At 47.3% G+C, this 10,295-nt stretch overlaps 1 pseudogene; it reads left to right on the top strand.

Moving 5' to 3' along the window:
- The first annotated feature begins 338 nt into the window (after positions 1-338).
- Positions 339-1,808, top strand: LOC147976874 (uncharacterized; annotated as a pseudogene).
- The last annotated feature ends 8,487 nt before the right edge of the window (positions 1,809-10,295 follow it).

The following is a 10,295-nucleotide window of genomic DNA, read 5'->3' as shown; positions in this document are numbered from 1 at the left end:
TGTTGGATGGTAAATGAACAAAGGGGAGTACGGATGGGAGCACGCCAAGGGAGCAGGCAAGCCCCGTCCCTGGTTAGCACGGCTGTTGTTATCGAATATACCCATCTCACATGCAAAATCTTATCCATTGAGGTGGGAGTATGCTATACAGGGAACCCTACTATTTATGAATCTGTAAAGGTCCGTGCGTGTAGGTTTATCGACTATTTATACATGGTAGACCGTTTTGCATCGGCTCCCGAAACTCATGAGTCGGCGTCTATTCCGTGGTCGCTTTGAACGATTTTGCTTACAAACCAACCTCTTGGAAGATCTTATCAGCGATAGCTAGCCGCAAGATGCATGCCACCATCTCATCAGCAAGACAAAGATGCATGTTTCCCGGCTGGTCGGCAACCCGGAGCCCTAGGGTTTGCTGGGAATCGATGCAAGGAGATTTGGTTCGGCTGGTCGCGTCGCACTTGCTGGCCGGCGATTTACTGGATTACGTCCGTTTCCGCGCTGTTTGCGTGCAGTGGCGATCAGAGACTCTCTGCCCGCGTGGCCGTGGCGTCGTCGATCCACGTTTCCACCCGCGTCGCTGGACGATGTTCCCTGACGGTCGTGGCCTTTATCCTGGGCACCCCGAGCTGGGTGACTATGTCCGCTTCTTCAACCTAGACTCACGTGTCTTTGTCCGCATCCGCCTCCCGCTGTTTGCCAACCATTGTATTCTTGATTCGGTCTACGGCCTACTCCTCCTCCAGAGGGATGAAGACACAGCCGCCCGTCTCCTCCACCCCTTCGCCGGTGACATCGTTGAGCTTCCCCGGCTCACCACCCTGGCCTCACAGAAGTCCGAGGGAGGAGCTTGGCCGCTCGAGCTTGTTGTGATGAGATACATCTCTACTTGTGCTTCCTTTGTTTCAGGAACTGTCACTGTTTTGCTTACCTTCAATGTGTTTGATTATGTGGCTGTTGCTACCTCCCTAGATATGCAATGGACAATGCTAAGTTGGACATGCCCAGGGTCATATATCAATGGACCGCTGCCATTACACGGAAAGATATACGCGGTTCCTGACTTTATCACTCCTAGGAATGGTGCACCACGGATTTTTGAGATGGACGTATGCCACTATCAAGACCCACCAAAGTTGATCTTCACAGGCCCGGTAGAGAAACAACACCTACACTCTTGCCACCTGGTAGAGTATGGTTCGGAGATCTTAGTGGTTGCACACGACGATGCTCAGCTATCCCATATAACGGTTTATAGGCTTGCTGACCTTGTCTTGGGAAAATTCATTGCGGTAACAAACATCGGAGAAAACACTATCTTCATGGGACCAAGGAGTATCTGTGTTTCTTCCAGGGCATTTCCCATGGTAAGGCCAATACTATTGTGTACTTCCGTCCACAAAAGCACCGTTTTGCGCAATACGACATCGGTCGTCGCACCTGGTCACTAGCTATGGATCAGTGCAGCATAAATGGCCTTGCACAAGGCCCTCGTAGCATTATATGTCATATCTTGACATGCTGCTCTCACCAGCATTGGTATGTACTAATCGTGCATGATAGTGAACACATTTGTTATATTATATAAGTACTTGGTTAACTATCGTCGTCGTTTCTTCTCTGTGCTTGTAGAAACAAAGGAGAAGATTACACATACAATGAAACAGGAGGTCCATCACCCAAGTGGAAGGTGAAGGAAGAGTTTCGAGCTGGCTCATATGTATGTCAGTCTTACTTGTTCTCCTTGATATATATACCAGTAGCATGTACTCTTATACAGTGCAACATTTTCAAAATTTAGGATGTAGGTCTTCAGCTTTCGTACCGTACGCAACCTACCAAGTTAACCATAAGCTTATGAAAGGATAGCACGGCTCTATAATCTATCGATGCATTTTATACAAAAAGATGGACAAAATCAGTGTTGCGGAATTAATACTACTGCATTCTGTTTTCCCATGGTTATTGATCATACTAGCTAGGTGTGTCGTTGGTATCACTACTAGAAAAAGGGCTATATATGGGATTGACACTAATGGCGCACCAGACAAGCGGTGCGCCATTAGTATAGACTAATGGCGTACCACCTTCTGATACGTCATTAGAGTTGAAACTACTAATGGCGCACCAGGCTCAGGATGCGCCATTAGTATTAAAAAAAATTTGAACTAGTGCGCCTGTCCAAACATACTAATGGCGCATCCAGACACAGTGCGCCATTACTAGTTGTAACTAGTAATGGCGCACCTGTCGGAAAGTGCGTCACTAATGTTGTTTTTTTTATTATATTTTTTATTCTTTTTTTGCAAAACTACTAATGGCGCACTGTTCCACCGTGCGCCATTACTAGTTTAAACTAGTAATGGCGCACTGTGGGACAGTGCGCCATTAGTATGTTTTTTTTACAAAACTACTAATGGCGCACCACCAGAAGGTGCGCCACTAGTAACCTGGATTACTAATGGCGCATTTAGAGTTGGTGCGCCATTAGTAAGTGGGCAGCAACAAGATATTTTGGATAGCCTCTCCTACCCACACTCAGTTTCTCCCCACTTCATTCTCTCCACCTCCTTGTTTCGGGTGCCTCCTCTTTTTCACCTCATTTCCACCATAGATTCATTCAATTTAAGTGGTTAAATTACCTTGTTTTGATAGGTAAGTAAGGGGGGAAGCTATATTTATGTTGTTCTCCCTACAACAATGTGCACATGCACTTTTTATGGCCTAGCTAGATCTATGTATGTTCGTGGTGTTGCATATGTTTGTGGTGTTGCATATGTGTTTGTGTTTGGAGGTGTACCGGTATTTAAAATGCGATAGTTGCCAATATTTTGCCGGAATGTTGATTCATTTCCGTTTCGGCGAGAATTTTGGCATTAAGCATTCTTTTTGGTCCTATTTTTAGGGAAAGTCATGCCAAATTTTTTCTTGGTTCTAAAATATCGTTTTGCTCTATGTAACACCCTCGATGCGGCAATAGCTCCCACGTGTCGAGGCATGACTTCGAGATATAACCGCATTGAAAGCAATGTCGCAAGTCAGGCAATCATTACAACATCCCATGTAATACATAATAAAAGGGGGAGATAACATAGTTGGCTTACACTCGCCACGTCACATCAGAGTACATAAATAACATCCATCAAACAAACACTCATGGCCCGACTACGGCGCCAAAATGGAAAAAAATAACCCAACCTGCGACAAGGCCCTGAATCGAACCCCAACTAGGCACCACTACTGATCATCGGGAAAGGAAATATAATAACGCTGAGAGTCCTCGTCAAACTCCCACTTGAGCTCGTACTCGTCACCTGGAGCGGAATCCCCTGGACCTGCATCTGGTGTTATAGTGTCTGTGAGTCACAGGGACTCAGCAATCTCGCACCCTCGCGATCAAGACTATTTAAGCTTATAGGAATGGATAAGGCAAATATATGTGGAGCTGCAGCAAGCGACTAGCATATGTGGTGGCTATCTTATACGCGAAAGAGAGCGAGAAGAGGAGGCAAAGCGCGAGCGAGAAACTAGAAGGAACAACCTGCGCAAGCATTACTCCAACACCGTGTCCACTTCCCGGACTCCGCCGAGAAGAGGCCATCACGGCAACACACTCAGTTGATTCATTTTAATTAATTAAGGTTTAAGTTATCTACAACCGAACATTAACAAATTCCCATCTACCCACAACCGCGGGCACGGCTTTCGAAAGTTCAATCCCTGCAGGGGGGTCCCAACTTAGCCCATGACAAGCTCTCATGGTCAACGAAGGAAAAGACCTCCACCCGAGACACACCGATCAGACTCGGTAACCCGGTACAACAAGACAATTCGACAGGTTAAAACAAGACCAGCAACACCGCCCGAATGTGCCGACAAATCCCGATAGGAGCTGCACATATCTCTTTCTCAGGGCACACTCAGATTGTCTAAACTTCCGGTAGGCCAGCCCAGAGTTGCCCCTGGTAGCCACCGGCGGCTGACGGTTTGGACCAACACTCAGAGGAGCACTGGCCCGGGGGGGTTAAAATAAGATGACCCTTGAGTCTGCAGAACCCAAGGGAAAGAAAAGGCTAGGTGGCAAATGGTAAAACCAAGGTTGGGCATTGCTGGAAAAGCTTTAATCAAGGCGAACTATCAAGGGGTTCCCATTATAACCCAACCGCGTAAGGAACGCAAAATCCGGGAACATAACACCGATATGACGGAAACTAGGGCGGCAAGAGTGGAACAAAACACTAGGCGAGAGGCCGAGCCTTCCACCCTTTACCAAGTATATGGATGCATAAAGATAACATAGCAATATAGTGATATCCCAACAAGTAAATAAATGTTCCAACAAGGAACGGCCTCCAATCTTCACCTGCAACTAGCAACGCTATAAGAGGGGCTGAGCAAAGCGATAACATAGCCAATCAACGGTTTGCTAGGACATGGTGGGTTAGAGGTTCAACATGGCAATTGGGAGGCTGACAAGAAAAAGGTAGGCATCGTAGCATTGGCAAAGCAAGAGCGAGCAAACTAGCATAGCAAAGATAGTAGTGATTTCGAGGGTATGATCATCTTGCCTGCACAGTTGTCAAAGTTGACTGGATCCTCACAAGCAAACTCAATGGGCTCCTCGGTAGAGAACTCGTCTCCCGGCTCTACCCAACAAGACAAAAAAGCAACAAGGATAGAATCAACCACGTGCAAGACCAGGCAATATGATGAAATGATGATATGCTATGCGGGATGCGATGCGGGATGCAAAATGCAAGATATGACAGGAAATGCATGAACCTGGCCCCAACTTGGAATTCCAAGGGTGCCACTGGATAGAGGGGATGAAATCACTTGAAAACGATATAAAGATCATTGGAATCGGAGTTACGGTTTGGAAATGGCAAGCGTTTCAAGATATGACACCGGTCTGCGATTTACAGCAAGTAGGCATCTAAATGCAACGAAAAGAACATGGTACAGCCACCAAACATGACAACAAAATACATGGCAGGGATGCACACAAGATGCTTAACAAAAGACTAGCACTGAGCCACGGCCAATTCATCCATTAAGAGGTTCAAACAAGCATGGCAAAAACGCAAATGCAAAACAGATTCCAGACTTAGTGAAATTAACACTTGTCTGAAATTTCAGATCACGATGCTCTCTTCGGAGAAGCAAAACAATATGATACATGACCTGAACATGACAAGTAAGCACATGGCATGGAGCTACTCAACAAGCTTAACAAAAGTCCCAAAGTGACCTGGGGTCAAAAGGGATCACAAAATATATTAACGGCCACACGAACATAGCTAAAACACAATCAGTTTTCAGACTTAGTGAAAACTGAGACATGCTGAAATATAACTCACGAAGGCATGTAAACGAGCTCGATGCACTCACTACGGTGCAAGTCATGGCAAGGCAGGCATACATCCATAAGGAAGGCACAAAATACAAGCAAGACATGGCAAGAACAATGGCATAGCATGCACGGATCAACTACAACAATGCCGGCAAAATCACAAACGAGTTGACGATCTGCCCAGATTCACCATGAAGCAAAAGTAGAGCTCGATTGAGTCAAACTAGAGCACTCCACATATGTAAAAAAAGACATGGATGGATAGAGCATAACATGATTAACAAAACTCCTTTACTGATCATCCTCAAAAGAGGCACGGATCACTAGGAAACAAGCTGAACATATGGCATCATGAACTAAAATATCCCAGACTTAGTGAAAACTACTAAGTCCCTGAAAACAGATTTACCGGGTGCCTCACTTTGCAAGCTTGCACAAGTCACCACACACATCCTAAAAATGCATGGGTTGCACCTCTGGAAAGAAGACAAAATGCTTAACAAAACATATGAAGGACTCACAGGCATAGCATGCACACAATAATCATGGCAAAAATGACAAAAGTCTAAGATGAACTAGCAGATCTGACAATTAACTCATGAAGCCTCCTTCTAACAGCATTTTGGGCATCAAGATGAGCTCAAATGAAAATGATGCAATGGAATGAAATGATGTACTCGTCGAGACGAACATTTTGATATATCATATGCCTAAAACGGAGCTACGGTTGTGGAGATACAAGCAGTCAAAGTATGCATAAAAAACTGGGAGTTAGGGTTTCGGGGGAGAGGGGGTCAACCCAGATCCAGATCCAGCGCACGGAAACCGAGGCACCGCCCGAGTTACTGTAGCAGCCGGAGGAGCTCGCCGGAGCCGGAGCTTGGGGAGGAGGCCGGCGAGGCGGGGCGAGGCCGGCGCGGCGGCGCCGGCGGCGGCGGCGTCCCGCGTCGGCGCGGCGAGGAGGCGGCGGGGCCGGCGGTGCGGGGGCGAGGAGAGGCGGCGGCGGCCGGCGCCGATGCGGGCAGCGGCGGGGCGGCGCCGGCGACGAGGGCGGCGGGCGGACGTTGTCCGGTCGGATCCGGACGCGTCCGTCGGTGGGGGGGGGGGGGGGGTTGATCTGTTTTTTTTTAGACTAGGGTTTGGACGGGGAAGAAGATCCGAATTTGTAGGGGGGTTTATATAGGCATAAGTGGAGCTAGGAGAGTCCAAATGAGGTGCGGTTTTCGGCCACGCGATCGTGATCGAACGCTCTAGGATACGGAGCAGAGTTTTGTGGGTTTTGGGCCAAATTGGAGGGGTGTTGGGCTGCAACACACACGAGGCCTTTTTGGTCCCTCGGTTAACCGTTGGAGTATCAAACGAAGTCCAAATGGTACGAAACTTGACAGGCGGTCTACCGGTAGTAAACCAAGGCCGCATGACAAGTCTCGGTCCAATCCGGAAATTTTTGAACCCCACACATGAAAGAAAGCTAGAAATGGCCACCGGAGGAGAACGAAGCGCCGGAATGCAAAACGGACAACGGGGAAAATGCTCGGATGCATTTGATGAACATGTATGCAAATGCAATGCACGAGATGACATGATATGAGATGCACGAAAACGAAAACAACACACGGAGACAAAGACCCGAACCCGAGAAATAAATATAAGTTAGCGCCGGAAACGGCAAGAGTTGGATACAAATATGGAAAGTGTATCTGGGGCGTTACAACACTCCACCACTACGAAAAGATCTCGTCCCGAGATCTAGGACTGAAAGAACTCCGGGTACTCAGAACGGAGGTGATCCTCGCGTTCCCAGGTAGCTTCACGGTCGGAATGGTGAGACCACTTGACTTTGAGAAATTTGATTGACTTGTTGCGAGTCTTGCGTTCAGTCTCTTCAAGAATAGCAAGTGGGTGCTCACGATAAGAGAGATCTTCTTGGAGCTCAATGTCCTCGAAGTTGACGGTGCGGTCAGGAGTCTTGAAGCACTTTCGAAGCTGAGAGACATGGAACACATCATGAACATTTGCAAAGTTTGAAGGAAGCTCAAGTTGATAGGCGAGGTCGCCTCTCTTGCTGACAATCTTGAAAGGTCCCACGTATCTAGGGGCAAGCTTCCCTTTGATACCGAAGCGACGAGTACCTTTCATGGGAGAGACGCGGAGGTAAACATGATCTCCGATCTCGAAAGCCAAATCACGGTGCTTACTATCATAGTAGCTCTTCTGGCGGGATTGGGCTGCTTTGAGGTTATCACGAATGACCTTGCACATTTCTTCTGCCTCTGTGATCAGGTCATTACCCAGCAGCTGACGTTCACCGGTTTCAGACCAGTTGAGAGGGGTACGGCACTTCCTGCCATACAGAATTTCAAAGGGGGCCTTGCCCGAACTTGCTTGAAAGCTGTTGTAACACCCTCGATGCGGCTATAGCTTCCACGTGTCGAGGCACGACTTAGAGACATAACCGCATTGAAAGCAATGTCGCAAGTCAGGCAATCATTACAACATCCCATGTAATACATAATAAAAGGGGGAGATAACATAGTTGGCTTACACTCGCCACGTCACATCAGAGTACTTAAATAACATCCATCAAACAAACACTCATGGCCCGACTACGGCGCCAAAATGGAAAAAAATAACCCAACCTGCGACAAGGCCCTAAATCGAACCCCAACTAGGCACCACTACTGATCATCGGGAAAGGAAACATAAAAACGCTGAGAGTCCTCGTCAAACTCCCACTTGAGCTCGTACTCGTCACCTGGAGCGGAATCCCCTGGACCTGCATCTGGAGTTATAGTGTCTGTGAGCCACAGGGACTCAGCAATCTCGCACCCTCGCGATCAAGACTATTTAAGCTTATAGGAATGGATAAGGCAAATATATGTGGAGCTGCAGCAAGCGACTAGCATATGTGGTGGCTATCTTATACGCGAGAGAGAGCGAGAAGAGGAGGCAAAGCGCGAGCGAGAAACTAGAAGGAACAACCTGCGCAAGCATTACTCCAACACCGTGTCCACTTCCCGGACTCCGCCGAGAAGAGGCCATCACGGCAACACACTCAGTTGATTCATTTTAATTAATTAAGGTTTAAGTTATCTACAACCGGACATTAACGAATTCCCATCTGCCCATAACCGCGGGCACGGCTTTCGAAAGTTCAATCCCTGCAGGGGGGTCCCAACTTAGCCCATGACAAGCTCTCACGGTCAACGAAGGAAAAGACCTCCACCCGAGACACACCGATCAGACTCGGTAACCCGGTACAACAAGACAATTCGACAGGTTAAAACAAGACCAGCAACACCGCCCGAATGTGCCGACAAATCCCGATAGGAGCTGCACATATCTCTTTCTCAGGGCACACTCAGATTGTCTAAACTTCCGGTAGGCCAGCCCAGAGTTGCCCCTGGTAGCCACCGGCGGCTGACGGTTTGGACCAACACTCAGAGGAGCACTGGCCCGGGGGGGTTAAAATAAGATGACCCTTGAGTCTGCAGAACCCAAGGGAAAGAAAAGGCTAGGTGGCAAATGGTAAAACCAAGGTTGGGCATTGCTGGAAAAGCTTTAATCAAGGCGAACTATCAAGGGGTTCCCATTATAACCCAACCGCGTAAGGAACGCAAAATCCGGGAACATAACACCGATATGACGGAAACTAGGGCGGCAAGAGTGGAACAAAACACTAGGCGAGAGGCCGAGCCTTCCACCCTTTACCAAGTATATGGATGCATAAAGATAACATAGCAATATAGTGATATCCCAACAAGTAAATAAATGTTCCAACAAGGAACGGCCTCCAATCTTCACCTGCAACTAGCAACGCTATAAGAGGGGCTGAGCAAAGCGGTAACATAGCCAATCAACGGTTTGCTAGGACATGGTGGGTTAGAGGTTCAACATGGCAATTGGGAGGCTGACAAGCAAAAGGTAGGCATCGTAGCATTGGCAAAGCAAGAGCGAGCAAACTAGCATAGCAAAGATAGTAGTGATTTCGAGGGTATGATCATCTTGCCTGCACAGTTGTCAAAGTTGACTGGATCCTCACAAGCAAACTCAACGGGCTCCTCGGTAGCGAACTCGTCTCCCGGCTCAACCCAACAATACAAACAAGCAACAAGGATACAATCAACCAAGTGCAAGACCAGGCAATATGATGAAATGATGATATGCTATGCGGGATGCGATGCGGGATGCAAAATGCAAGATATGACAGGAAATGCATGAACCTGGCCCCAACTTGGAATTCCAAGGGTGACACTGGATAGAGGGGATGAAATCGCTTGAAAACGATATAAAGATCATTGGAATCGGAATTACGGTTTGGAAATGGCAAGCGTTTCAAGATATGACACCGGTCTGCGATTTACAGCAAGTAGGCATCTAAATGCAACGAAAATAACATGCTACAGCCACCAAACATGACAACAAAATACATGGCAGGGATGCACACAAGATGCTTAACAAAAGACTAGCACTGAGCCACGGCCAATTCATCAATTAAGAGGTTCAAACAAGCATGGCAAAAACGCAAATGCAAAACAGATTCCAGACTTAGTGAAATTAACACTTGTCTGAAATTTCAGATCACGATGCTCTCTTCGGAGAAGCAAAACAATATGATACATGACCTGAACATGACAAGTAAGCACATGGCATGGAGCTACTCAACAAGCTTAACCAAAGTCCCAAAGTGACCTGGGGTCAAAAGGGATCACAAAATATATTAACAGCCACACGAACATAGCTAAAACACAATCAGTTTTCAGACTTTGTGAAAACTGAGACATGCTGAAATATAACTCACGAAGGCATGTAAACGAGCTCGATGCACTCACTACGGTGCAAGTCATGGCAAGGCAGGCATACATCCATTAAGAAGGCACAAAATACAAGCAAGACATGGCAAGAACAATGGCATAGCATGCACGGATCAACTACAACAATG

This window comes from Triticum urartu, chromosome 4A, assembly GCF_056163025.1.
Source record: "Triticum urartu cultivar PI428250 chromosome 4A, HENAU_Tu73, whole genome shotgun sequence".
NCBI lineage: Eukaryota > Viridiplantae > Streptophyta > Magnoliopsida > Poales > Poaceae > Triticum > Triticum urartu.
Note: the sequence above shows the minus strand (reverse complement) of the source record. Positions and strands in the feature narration are given on the sequence as shown.